Genomic DNA, 13,108 nt, shown 5'->3' with positions numbered 1-13,108 from the left:
GAAAGGATGGTAATGGTTCTCGACTACAGGAGCGGTAACGGGTGCACTATCCTTTTTTGTTTGGCCCACTTACAATTGGCATCGTCGAGTCGGGCTTGAAATCAATTGATTCTAATGTCTATTTTCCACCGTTATCGAGACTGAGCATAACCCGAACCGAGCAATAGAATTTGGATCGAGATCAATTGATTTCAAGCCCGACTGTCTTCCAACACTTTGGCACTGAACAGTTGTGCTTGATTGCACACTAAACCCATCTAAAATTTGTAATTAAACTTTAATTAATGTTAGTGGTACAAGAAGAGATAGAGGAAAACCTAAAACAACTAATAGAAATTATAACTAAAGATTTAAATACTTTAAACTTAACTAAACATATGGCCTTTCACAAATCTCAATGACGGCAAAAGACTTATGTAGTCAATCCAAATAGTTAAGACTTTTGGCTTTGTTACTATTGTTGTTGTTATTGTTGTAATTGAATCAAACATTTATATTAAAATAAGCAAAAAATAGCTGGAGATGAACCAGGATCATTGACCAAGATGATCCTAAATCATTCAATCAATCAAAATTAGCCATCATAGATCAAGTTGAACTAGTAGTACCTAAAAATTTAAGTTAAAGTTTAAGGGCACTCCTTGTGTACTCAAGATAAGGGAAATGTAGTGGTACCAATTAAAACTTGAATGGATTCTTAGGTTGAATGGTTGAGAAGAACTCTATAATCTCATGCTACCAAATAAATTAACAATGTTTAAGGAATAGTCCTCATATATTCCCTAGATCTTAAATACAAGAAAACAGATGCAGAGGACAACCATATGCAACAAATCATGCTAACCAATAACAAAAGTTCCAAGAAGCAACTTAGATGAGCATTATATCCAACATAAAAGATAAAAGTTGTTTTTTGAAAGTCAAAATGACCATATTGTGGAGTAAAATTGACTTTAAAGATAATTGTGTGGATTTGTATATGAAATTAATGATATAAAAAATATCAAATAGCAAAACCAAGCACTATAAAGCAAACCATTTAAAATATTTCTTATTGTTCCATTTGGGCTTCTCCACATAGATTTGAGCTTAAACTCTTTAACTCTAGCTTCATCTGCAGGTCAAATGAGAGTCATATTAAATCCATGTAAAACAAATGACACCAAAACATTGTTGGCCAAAAATGCTTGCTAAAAAATCCACACTAGACAATAAAGAGTAAAATAATTCTGCATGTCTGTTTGGTTTTGGTGGAGGCATCCTTACCCTCAATTTATACATTTCTTTTTTTTTAATTCCCTTTAAAAACCAAAGAGTATAATTCTCATTTTATACATTTCAGAGGAGCTGCACAAACTAAGGACTACATGGTGCAATGAGTGTTCACCCCAGTGCTTTTGTTATCCTCAAATTATATTAATTATTGAAAAACAGTTTATGTCCTCTACAACCCTACATTTTAAACTTCATTTCACAGAACAGTAGTATATCGTTGTTTGCAAACCTATAACTACAATCATCATCTTTAAACCATGCTCATCAGTTCTATACTTATAAATTTCCTAGTAATCACACATAAGCCTGTCATGTGTAATGACTACATAGACTCCTCAACCTAAGCTGTAAACAAATGTAAGCAATCTAGACCAATGTCCCTTCTCTAGCCCTTCTACACATGGTAAATATCAATACAACCTTCTGATTTTGCTTTTCCCTTTTAATTGATTTCAGATGAAGCACAATAGAACCTCCCAAGCTCTAAATAACTTATCAAAAACTTGTTCTTATATACATTTGCATAAAATGTATAAAATGTATGCTAAGTTCTCTGCCCGTGTCGGCCGTCCATCCGAGCTGATTGAATAAAATGTATGCTAAGTTCTCTCCGGATCTGCTCTCCGTCTAAGAAATTTGAACCATAAATTTATCCACAAGTGGATGCAACCAAAGTTCAGGCGTTAATTATTCAATAGTCAAAGCGCAATGCAAGCATATATATATATATATATATATATATATATATATATATATATATATATATATATATCTCTCTCTCTCTAACAATGTGTATATGGTGGGTGATCTCGCATAAGTAATGGATGCATTGTTAAAACAGGGCATGTGCGATCTAATTATTATCCCTCCCATGTATGAATTACGCATTCCGCTTCCTGTGGGTGCTTCTTTTTCCAAACTGATAAATATGTGGTCATGCCGAAACCGACACCACTAGCAAGGTCTTGAGGACAACATCAACCAAGCTCTACACACCTCCCAAGTAGTGCGCTGTTTCCTTCAGCTCATGGTAGTTGATCCAGCTGAGGCGGCTGCAGATGTATCGCTGTAGAGTAACCGGCACGAGCCCGTCTTCATCCCCATGCCATAGATGAACTGGAAAGGGCGGTTCCGAGAGATCCATCGGATCAAATTCCCACTTCCCGAACATCACCATCATGTCTCGGTAAAACGACTCAAGCATGCCTTGCTGAGTGGCAAGTTTCCGCCTCTGCAAGCACAGTGACGCTTGCATTCTTCAGTTCTTGCAGCGTCATACTACAAAGCTCCTTGGACAGTTGAAATGGGTCAAAATAAAAAATAAAAAAAATGACACTGGGGTAGCACCAACCTCTTCGAACATTCCACTATTCTTCATGGCGTACTCACGAACTTGTGCATCCAAGCGGTTGGGCAGATGGGTTGTGCCTTTGAAAACGGTGGAGGAAGGCAACCACGATTGTTTCATCCACCAATGCAGCAACCAGGGGGCATAATATGCAACTCACAATGCCCACTGATCTCCAGGCTGTTGCTTTCTGTAAGCCTCCTCTGATAGATGCCGCGGGAACCCAGGCCATCTGCAGTTTATTACTGGTGCCATCATAGCAGCTCCAGCAATCCTGAAATGAATTGCAACATTCTCAGGTGCTTGCTCAGTCTGATGTTGCAGGAGGTAAAACCCAAATGATATCTATTTGTAAGGCTGCGGCGGCGGCAAACACACCCTGAACTATGTACCGTGACATTGTAGTCTAGCAAACCACAGTTACCTATCTGGAATGTACTTAATGGACGCCCAGACAGCATGGCCACCCAAGGATTAACTACGATAACGATGAAGACATAAAGCGAAACAAAGTGTCGGAGTCAAGCGCGAAGGATTCATTGGGAGTTCGAGAGTTCGACGGAAGTCTGAAGGTTCGTCGGGAATGCTGCCGGAACTCGCCGAGAATGAGTAGGGAGCTTGCCGAAGGGTTTTTCGGAAGCTCACCGGAAGGTTCGTTGGAAGTTCGCGGAGCTCGCCGAGAAAGATCGGAGCTTGCCGAAGAAGCTCATTGGAACTCGCCAAGATCAAATCGTGAAGTCTAGGAGCTTGTCGGGAGTCCGCAGAATGGTTTCCGAGAGTTTGTCGGAAGACCGCCGGAAGTTCGCCGGAAGCTCGTCGAAAGAAGTCTTGACTTGCGAACTTTGTAATAGCTTAGAAAATATCTTTAAATTCATAGTTAGCATGTTAATTAGGGTTAGGATTAGGTATTAATCCTATAACCTAAGTAGGGGCCAATTGGGCCCGAGTTCGGATTAGTTTGGGCCAAGATTGAAGCCCAACTAAGTGGGCTGAAAACACTGTAGATGGGCTGAAAACACTGTAGGCGGTGGCACCGCCCGGTGTCCGAGAGCCAGGCGGTGGCACCGCTTGGCTGGGCGGTGGCACCGCCCAGCGCTGCCAGCTCTTGACAAGTGACAGGCGGTGGCACCGCCACTGACAGGCGGTGGCACCGCCAGCATCGGGAACCCAACGAGAATTCAAATTTTGGAGCCCAAATTTGAATCCTCTTGGGGCCTATAAATACCCCTCTATTCTCAGCTGAGAAAACAACTTTTTGAGCAGCAAGTGTTTGAGAGAAAGGCCTTAGAAAAGTCTTAGATAGTCTTGTTTTCAATTTGCTAGTGTTCACCTCCTTCTTTCTTGCTAAAAATCTGTAAGAGAGTGAACCGCTTGTAAAAGTTGTAAGAGGGGTATTTACCCTTCCCTTTCAAGAGATTTGCTAGTGGAAGGTGGGAGCCTCATCGAAGAGGGGCCTCGCAAGTGGAGTAGGTCATTTGACCGAACCACTCTAAAATCGGCGTGATCCTTGGTTTGCATTTCATTATTGCTATTTACATTATTGCAAACCTTCTTACATGCTTTAGTTCCTTATTACCCTTGCTGCGCATATTTAAGAATACGCTTTCAAGATTAAGCTTTTCAAGTTCCGTTCTTATCGCACGAAAGATTTTCTAAAACCGAAGTTTTAATCCGCTGCACTAATTCACCCCCCCCTCTTAGTGCCGCTCCGATCCTAACACAAAGCATCTGCCAGCTCCGCGATATCTGAACGACTGGGATTGGTATCACTTTCACCATATCCAGCTCTGTCGAAACCTACTATATATATACCTAACTCCTCTATCAATTCCTGCCATCACAAAGAATTATTTTAAGAGTTGATAACTTCCGAGCCTTCTCAAGTAGCATATAATAAGACCCTAAATTTATGTGTGTGTGAGAGAGAGAGAGAGAGAGAGAAAGCAAACCTGTCATACCTTTATGCAACTATAAAATAATCTACTGAATGACCTGTTTGACTGAGGATATTTTCATTTATGATGGATTATCGATGTTATTTATGGATTTGACCGAGGATATTTTCATCATAAAAACCAATTAGGGAGTGTCAACGGATAAAAATTCAATAATAAAAGTTTTTTTGAGGTAAAATATCCATATTATTTAGCTATAATATTTTTGGTTCAGTTTAAAAAAATATATAATCCAACTTTATTTAAAATTACTATAATATTAGATCGAATTTAAGTGGGAAACTATTTTTTAAAAGATAAATATTTTGATCGTTTTATAAAGATATAGAAACAAGGAGTGGCCCACCCAATTCATTTGTATATATACGTCATAATCCCATTTAGCCTCATCCCCTGTTCCCTTAGTTTCTCCCAAATCGAAGACGAGGGAAGGCGAGATCAAGAAGGGCAAGAAAAAGATCGAACAAGAGGAGATCGCGACGGGTTCTTGGAGGACGAGATGGCATTGAAATTTCTAAACAAGAAGGGATGGCACACCGGGAGCCTCCGAAACATCGAGAACGTGTGGAAGGCGGAGCAGAAGCATGAGGCCGAGCAGTGCAAGCTCGAGGAGCTCCGCAAGCAAATCCAGGACGAGCGCGAGAGGTCCGAGTTCCGCCTCCTCCAGGAACAGGCCGACCTCGTCCCTAAGCCCCGATCCCCAAGCTTCCTTCTTTAATTTCTTGATTTTAGGGTTAGGGTTCTGTTTGATTGTTTGAGGAAAAAAAATGTTTCGTTGATTGTTTCTTAGCGTCATGCTTTCCTGACGTTGTGCTATTGTCTGGGATTGATCTGATTAGGAGGCAAGAAAGGTTGGATTTTCTCTACGAGTCAGGATTGGCGGTGGGAAAGGGGAGCTCAGATGGGTTAAAGGCTCTTCAAGCACCACCAGCGGCGGCTTCCACTACCTCAACATCCGAGGGTAGTTCCTCCAAGGGACTATTCTTTTAGGATTATTATGTACTTTTATCATGATTTTTATTTTTTGTGAATCATCATGATTGAGTATAAAGATATGGCGTATTGCGTGATGACGATGTCGTTGTTAGGCATCAATTGAACGTCAAATTTTCTACATCTTGAATAGGGCTTCAGAATACAGTCATGGACTTGAATAATAACTTTATAAAAGGTTGCATCAAAGAAATATCACAATCCCGAATGAGATATTTAAGCATATGGAGACTTAACAATACTTTTTCCAAATGTGGAGAGTAGAGGCAACAATAAATTTAATCAAAGTATCTTTAATTGCCCAGTTAGACAGTTCCTAGCAAGAAAGTCCTGAAGCACAGGATGTTCCGGAGGCTCCCGGTGTGCCATCCCTTCTTGTTCAAAAATTTCAACGCCATCTCATCCTCCAAGAACCCCTCGCGATCTCCTCTTGTTCGATCTTTTTCTTGCCCTTCTTGATCTCTCCTTCCCTCTTGTCTTCGATTTTGATCTTTCTTCCCTAATTGAGCGATTTTGATCAGATGATGGAAAACAACGAAAACCCTAGCTCAAGTTGTCATCAAATCAAAGGCCAACGCACTTCACAGAAACAATACAAAAAAATTCAAGCGCGATAAAGGTATCAGAAAACTTGCTAGGGTTTAGAAGAAGGAAACTTACCTCAACGGGCAAGGAAGACCATATGCGGATACCGTCGTGCCGAGGATTGCGCGATAAAGTCGCAATCTTCAAAGCGAGCGAGTGAGCGCAAGGGTTCCGCCGTGCCGAGGCTTCCAGAGACACAGAGTTTTGACTCGGTCAGCGCGATCTTTTATATCATAGGAATTGAGCCGTGAGGTCGGCGTCTAATGGTTGGAGTACTGATATGAGCGGATTGTGCACGGATTCGTCAGGCCACACAATTAATCGAGCCGTGCTTGGGTTTGAGCTCAGTGATTGTGAACTGAATGTGAATTTGTGAAAACGTTCGGGTTCGATGAGGCTCCTCGGCTTGGTTCAACCGAATCGATTACTTGGTTGATTCGGATGAGCCTATGGGATGCATAAATATGACGAATCATTGAAGAGCATTGCAGCTCCAATAAGATAAACAAAACTGGACATATAATTCAATATCACGATTAACAAAATAATAATAATAATAATAATAATAATAATTAGTAATAAATATTGATTGATTCGAATGAACCTAAAAGATTTGCACGGATTCACATCTACATTTCAGAATGTAGTTTTGATCATTGCTGGGTTCTTTTGGATACTATCTAGCTTTTCTAGTAAAAGTATGTTTGTGCGCACGACTGCTTTCTTAGATGACGCTTTTCTAGTAAAAATATGTTAAATAGCCTGATTACTACAACTGGAGAAATCAACAACTGGTTTTCTCCTCACCACCAGAAGTTCAGGCCCCGATGAACATGACAGATCTTTCCTGTAATGCCAATAGCCAGCAAAGCTTCATTCCAGATATGTTAAATAGATTGAATGGACTGAAGGAGAACAAAAACCTGGCCAGGCTGTTCCAACCATCCACTGAAAAAATACAAAGAATGCATCCTGAAGTCAACGACACTCTGGATCAAGTTTTCTCACCTCCATTGTTACTGGAATCATCATTCTTCCAAGATGCATACGAGGACTTGCTCGGTATGGTTAATATTTCCAAGCATGTGTTGGTATTATTTTTTTCAAACTGCCTAGTGTGGGTGTTGATTTTGGTCTTCACTGTCCACTCTGTTGGCTGAGTGCATTGCTCATAGTTCTTGTTCCTGATTACTACACCGCTAACTGTGGCAACCTTTTTCTTTTCTTCTGCAGCACCATTATCTGAAACTGATGCTGCTCTCATGGAACACTAAGAGTTCCATATCCACCATGGTGGTGGTATTATATGCAGCTGAAGAGAAAGGTTAGATGCAGCCGTCTTGGTCGAGGGCCAACATCATACATTCGTTTGCGATGGTGACTAACTTAGGCAACTGAAATGTAAGGGTTTCTAATTCGAGCTTGAATCGTGTGATGTAGTCTAATTTTACACTCGATTCCACTGTTGTTGTTGGTTGTTTTGATGATGCATCTATCTAACTATCATTTTCTCTACCCGGTCATTGTGTAGCAGCTGTAATTATGCTGTATCTTTTCATACTTAACAAAATGTCCTTACCCTTCAATGGCTTGTTTTGTATTTGCGGGTCAGATCTTTTGTTATCGTCATGGGTAAATATTGGTGACGTGTGGACTGCAAGTTATATAATTCGGCATTATGTGAATCAGGTTTTTGTGCACAAGCAATCACTTTGCCTACAAATGACTCGTGGAGAATCCTCTGTAACCCATATGCAAATCAAAATTCTAATTGCATATAACTATCACAATTCTCCGTAACCACAGAGAAATGCAATTCATTAATTTTACCTTCGAAACCACTATTTTTAAGATCTTTGTGCGATGCAAATTCTCAAAGAATTGGACATCTCGAGCAAGTTTAGCAAGACTCATCTAGCTGGTGGGTGGTGGTGGGGGACTCACCCATCCTTCACCACAACTTTCTTGATGGCCGGCATGCTTCCTTCATGGCAAAATCTTCTTGCTCTTTTTCTGCTTGAGCCTCTTGCTGTGCTCATCTGATGATTTTTCCTATTTGAGGGGTGGCAAGACACTATTGTCTTCAGATTCAGCTTCACTTAATACATGGGCAAGACACTATTTTGTCAAACGTTTTAGCATTTGCAAGCAAATTAATGGTTGCAAGGACCAAAAGTAAGTTTTTTATATATTGAAGTGGAAACTGTAAGAAAATTATATATTTATTTTGTAAGCAGCAAAATTTATCTACGATTTTCTATTCATTCAACTTCTGATGAATATCTTGACAATTAATGCAGATTTCTCTTTGAAAGTTGACATATTCTATAAATAGTTACCTTATCACCATAGTATTGTTCCTGTCAATGTCTCAAATGTTATTTAATGCTGCTGTTTTTTTGGGTGTCTGATAACATGTGTTTATTAAGAGAGCGACTTAATTCTTTATTTGTGATTTATTTCCTGTTTGTTTATTTTGCTGATTGCTTTTCAACCTTTGCTGCTAAAGGTGAAAGCTAATGAAGGGGAGGGCCCGGAACTGCTTCGTAGTGCATCTGACAGCAGTAGCAGTGGGCATGCGGAGTCACTGGCTGCAACTCTTGCAGAACATCGCCAACATTTAGTTAGCATACAGGTCTAGTGATACCGGGATAACACTAATCATTTAGGGGCTAGTCCTCCCTGTAAAATTTCAAACCTTTATCCCTTTACTTTTATGATAATCCTTTTGCATTTTGATTCTTATAATTATTGATCTGTTCTTATCTGAATTTTAAGTGAGCAATCTGGTTGGATTTATTTAAAGCATAATTGAATTTTGTTCAAAAAACTGTATTTTGCCATATTTTCAATCATAACTTCACATTAATCCTTCAATTTCATCTATATTGGGTTCTCGGCCATGTGACACGTTTTCTTGTATGTGGTGTATGCCTCAGCTATGATAGGAAACATATCAATAGTTCTAATCACATTGTGGGCATTTCCTTTTTGTGTAAAATCATGATTTTTTTTTTTTCCTTTTCTCCCGGTGTTCTGGTTTTTTATTTTGTGTGTGTCTTTAAATTAACTTATCCTGCTATTCAGGGACTTGTTGATCAACTAAAGGAAGTCATTCCAGCAATGCAGATGTCAATTTCAGATCTCACTGAAGAAGTAAACAATATTTCTTCAACCATGGTAGATGGGTTTAGTGTGCAATCAAGCACAACTGTTCAGTGCCAAAGTGCTGGAAGACAGTTGGTGGATTTGGTAATTATCGATGAGCTTTGTTGATCATCCAAACATGTAACAACTGTATAAACCATCGAGTGGATATGTCACCCGAATCCCAGTCGAATGTCATACTGATCTTAAATTAAGAATTTACCCTTAGCATCACACAATTTCTTCGAGAAAAAATAACAAATTAGTCGATAACATAAAGCTGTTGGATTTGGTAATTATCAATGAGCTTTGTTGATCATCCAAGCATGTAACTGTATCAACCATCGAGTGGACATGTCACCCGAATCGTCGATGAGCTTTGTTGATCATCCAAGCATGTAACTGTATCAGCCATCGAGTCCAGCAGATACCTGACCATGCCTGGTGCTCTATCGATGTAAGGCCAGATGATGGGGATAACAATAGAATTTACAGAAAGGATGATGCAAATAAGCGAAGGATGTCACAACTGGGAGCATGGGTGACGCTGAGCTGGGTGACGCTGAGCGAGCGAAGACGAATCAACAGCACCCGTAAGATTGGTTGTGAGAGAAAGATCAGTATTGTTGGCTATGGAAGGTGCCGAGAAACCCGATTGACGATTCTCGACACTATATCGCCGGCGACCATACCGAAAACAGAGCGACTAGTTCAAATCGGAAAGAATCGACACATGAAGATCACTTTTAGGAGGGATCTAGAACATGTACCGGATCTTGACAAGAGGGGAGAACGTAGGAGTCCGCTAGGTCAGAGATCGACAACTCGATTTGGCTGGTCTCAGGAGGCGTCCGACCAGGGCGATCTACGCTCGCTCGGCGCCGCTTAACCAGTGACATAAAAAACAAAGAAAGGATGATCAGAGTTCTCGATCCAAATTCTATCGCTCGATTTTATACCCAGTCTCGGTAACGGTGGAAAATAAACATTAACTCTTTTCCTCTATTTTTTTAGTTTTTTATTTTATTTTATAAAAAAATATTTTTTATGATAACGAAATTATCACTTATCATTAACATAATATCATACAATTAATTGAAACAAGTCGATAGAAAAGATAAAATCTGATAATTATTTATAATCGATTGATATGAAACATTAGAGTCGATCACCGTCCAACATATATTATCGTGTAGAGATTAGCATATAAAGACGTTTCAAGCTTAGCTCTCCTGTCACCCATATGCATAAAATATCAATGGGGGACGTTAGGGTAATTGTAAGCTATATTCTTTATAAAAAAACACAGAAGACTGAAAGGAGAAAAGAAAGCATGGTTATGGTTCTCGACTACGGGAGGACTTACGGGTGCACTATCATTTTTGGTTTGGCCCGCTTACAATTTGCATCGTCGAGTCGGGTTTAAAATCAATTGATCTCGATCCAAATTCTAACACTCGGTTCGGGTTATGCCCAGTCTCGGTAACTGTAACATCCCATTAGTTCCACATTGGAAGTGCGCAATGTGTATGATTGGCTTATAAGGGTCTGATGAGTATACTACTATCAACTTCAGCTTAAGCATTTTGGTCAGTGGTTTAGACCAAACGAAGTTGATAGGACAGTTAGCCCATCAGGCTCGGGTCATTATATTTGGTATCAGAGACGACCTAGCATTTGGGCATGGTTAAGGGGGCTCGAGTAGGAAAGGGCTACCCGTAGACGGAGTCAATGGACTCGTCACGGCGTGGAGCCACCACTGGGCTACGCCTCACATGCACTATGCTAGGGTTTGATCTGGGTTATGTTGGGGCTTGACGAGGACGTCAAGCCTTTGAGTGGGGGTGATTGTAACATCTCATTAGTCCCACATCGGAAGTGCGCAATGTGTATGATTGGCTTATAAGGGTCTGATGAGTGTACTACTATCAACTTCAGCTTAAGCATTTTGGTCAGTGGTTTAGACCAAACGAAGTTGATAGGCCAGTTAGCCCATCAGGCCTGGGTCATAATAGTAACGGTGGAAAATAGACATTAACTCTTTTCCTCTCTTTCTCAGTTTTTTATTTTGATTTATAAAAAAAATATTTTTTATGATAATGAAATTATCACTTATCATTAAGATAATATCGTATAATTAATTGAAACGAGTTGACGGGGAAGATAAAATCTGATAATTAATTATAATCGATTGATATGAAACATTAGAGTCGATCACCGTCCAACATATATTATCGTGTAAAGGTTAACATAGAAAGACGGTTCAAGCTTAGCTCCCCTGTCACCTATATGTATAAAATATCAATGGGGGACATTAGGATAATTGCACGCTATATTCTTAATAAAGAAACACAGAAGACTGAAAGAAGAAAAGAAAGGATGGTTAGGGTTCTCGACTACGGGAGGGCTGACGGGTGCACTATCCTTTTTGGTTTGGCCCACTTACAATTGGCATCGTCGAGTCGGGCTTGAAATCAATTGATCTCGATCCAAATTCTATCGCTCGGTTCAATTTATGCCCTGTCTCGGTAACGGTGGAAAATAGGCATTAACTTATTTCCTCTCTTTTTCGGTTTTTTATTTTGTTTTATAAAAAAAATATTTTTTATTATAACAAAATTATAACTTACCATTAAGATAATATCGTACAATTAATTGAAACAGGTCTTTAGGGAAGATAAAATCTGATAATTAATTATGATCGATTGATATGAAACATTAGAGTCGATCACCGTCCAATATATATTATCGTGTAGAGGTTAGCATAGAAAGACGGTTCAAGTTTAGCTCCCCTGTCACCCATATGCATAAAATATCGATGGGGGACGTTAGGTTAATTGCAAGGTATATTCTTTATAAAGAAACACAGAAGACCGAAAGAAGAAAAGAAATGATGGTTAGGGTTCTCAACTACGGGAGGGCTGACGGGTGCACTATGCTTTTTGGTTTGGCCCACTTACAATTGGCATCGTCGAGTCGGGCTTGAAATCAATTGATCTCGATCCAAATTCTATCGCTCGGTTCAGTTTATGCCCTGTCTCGATAACGGTGGAAAATAGACATTAACTCATTTCCTCTCTTTTTCGATTTTTTATTTTGTTTTATAAAAAAAATATTTTTTTTAATAACGAAATTATCACTTACCGTTAAGATAATATCGTACAATTAATTAAAACAAATCGATAGGGAAGATAAAATCTGATAATTAATTATAATCGATTGATATGAAACATTATAGTCGATCATCGTCCAACATATATTATCGTGTAGAGGTTAGCATAGAAAGACGGTTTAAGTTTAGCTCCCCTATCACTCATATGCATAAAATATCAATGGGGGACGTTAGGGTAATTGCAAGCTATATTCTTTATAAAGAAACACAGAAGACTGAAAGAAGAAAAGAAAGAATGGTTAGGGTTTTCGACTACGGGAGGGCTGACGGGTACACTATCTTTTTTGGTTTGACCCGCTTATAATTGGCATCGTCGAGTCGAGCTTTAAATCATGTGATCTCGATCCAAATTCTATCGCTCGGTTCGGGTTATGCCCAGTCTCGGTAACGGTGGAAAATAGACATTAACTCTTTTCCTCTCTTTTTTAGTTTTTTATTTTGTTTTATAAAAAAAATATTTTTTTATAATAACGAAATTGTCACTTATCATTAAGATAATATCGTACAATTAATTGAAACAAGTCGATAGGGAACATAAAATCTGATAATTAATTATAATCGATTGATATGAATCATTAGAGTCGATCACCGTCCAACATATATTATCGTGTAGAGGTTAGCATAGAAAGGCGG

General features: G+C 39.3%; 1 protein-coding gene, 1 long non-coding RNA gene and 1 pseudogene across 2 annotated transcripts in view; 1 reads left to right on the top strand and 2 right to left on the bottom strand.

Moving 5' to 3' along the window:
• Positions 1–13,108, bottom strand: part of LOC135654666 (uncharacterized) — a 92,436-nt gene that overhangs the window by 53,103 nt on the left and 26,225 nt on the right. The window lies entirely within an intron of this gene.
• Positions 1,940–3,091, bottom strand: LOC135654655 (uncharacterized; annotated as a pseudogene).
• Positions 4,963–5,651, top strand: LOC103970979 (uncharacterized). Its single transcript, XR_010503128.1, has 2 exons — positions 4,963–5,311; positions 5,418–5,651. It is a non-coding gene; the product is annotated as an uncharacterized LOC103970979 (long non-coding RNA).

Source organism: Musa acuminata, unplaced genomic scaffold (genome assembly GCF_036884655.1).
Source record: "Musa acuminata AAA Group cultivar baxijiao unplaced genomic scaffold, Cavendish_Baxijiao_AAA HiC_scaffold_71, whole genome shotgun sequence".
Classification (NCBI taxonomy): Eukaryota; Viridiplantae; Streptophyta; class Magnoliopsida; order Zingiberales; family Musaceae; genus Musa; species Musa acuminata.
Note: the sequence above shows the minus strand (reverse complement) of the source record. Positions and strands in the feature narration are given on the sequence as shown.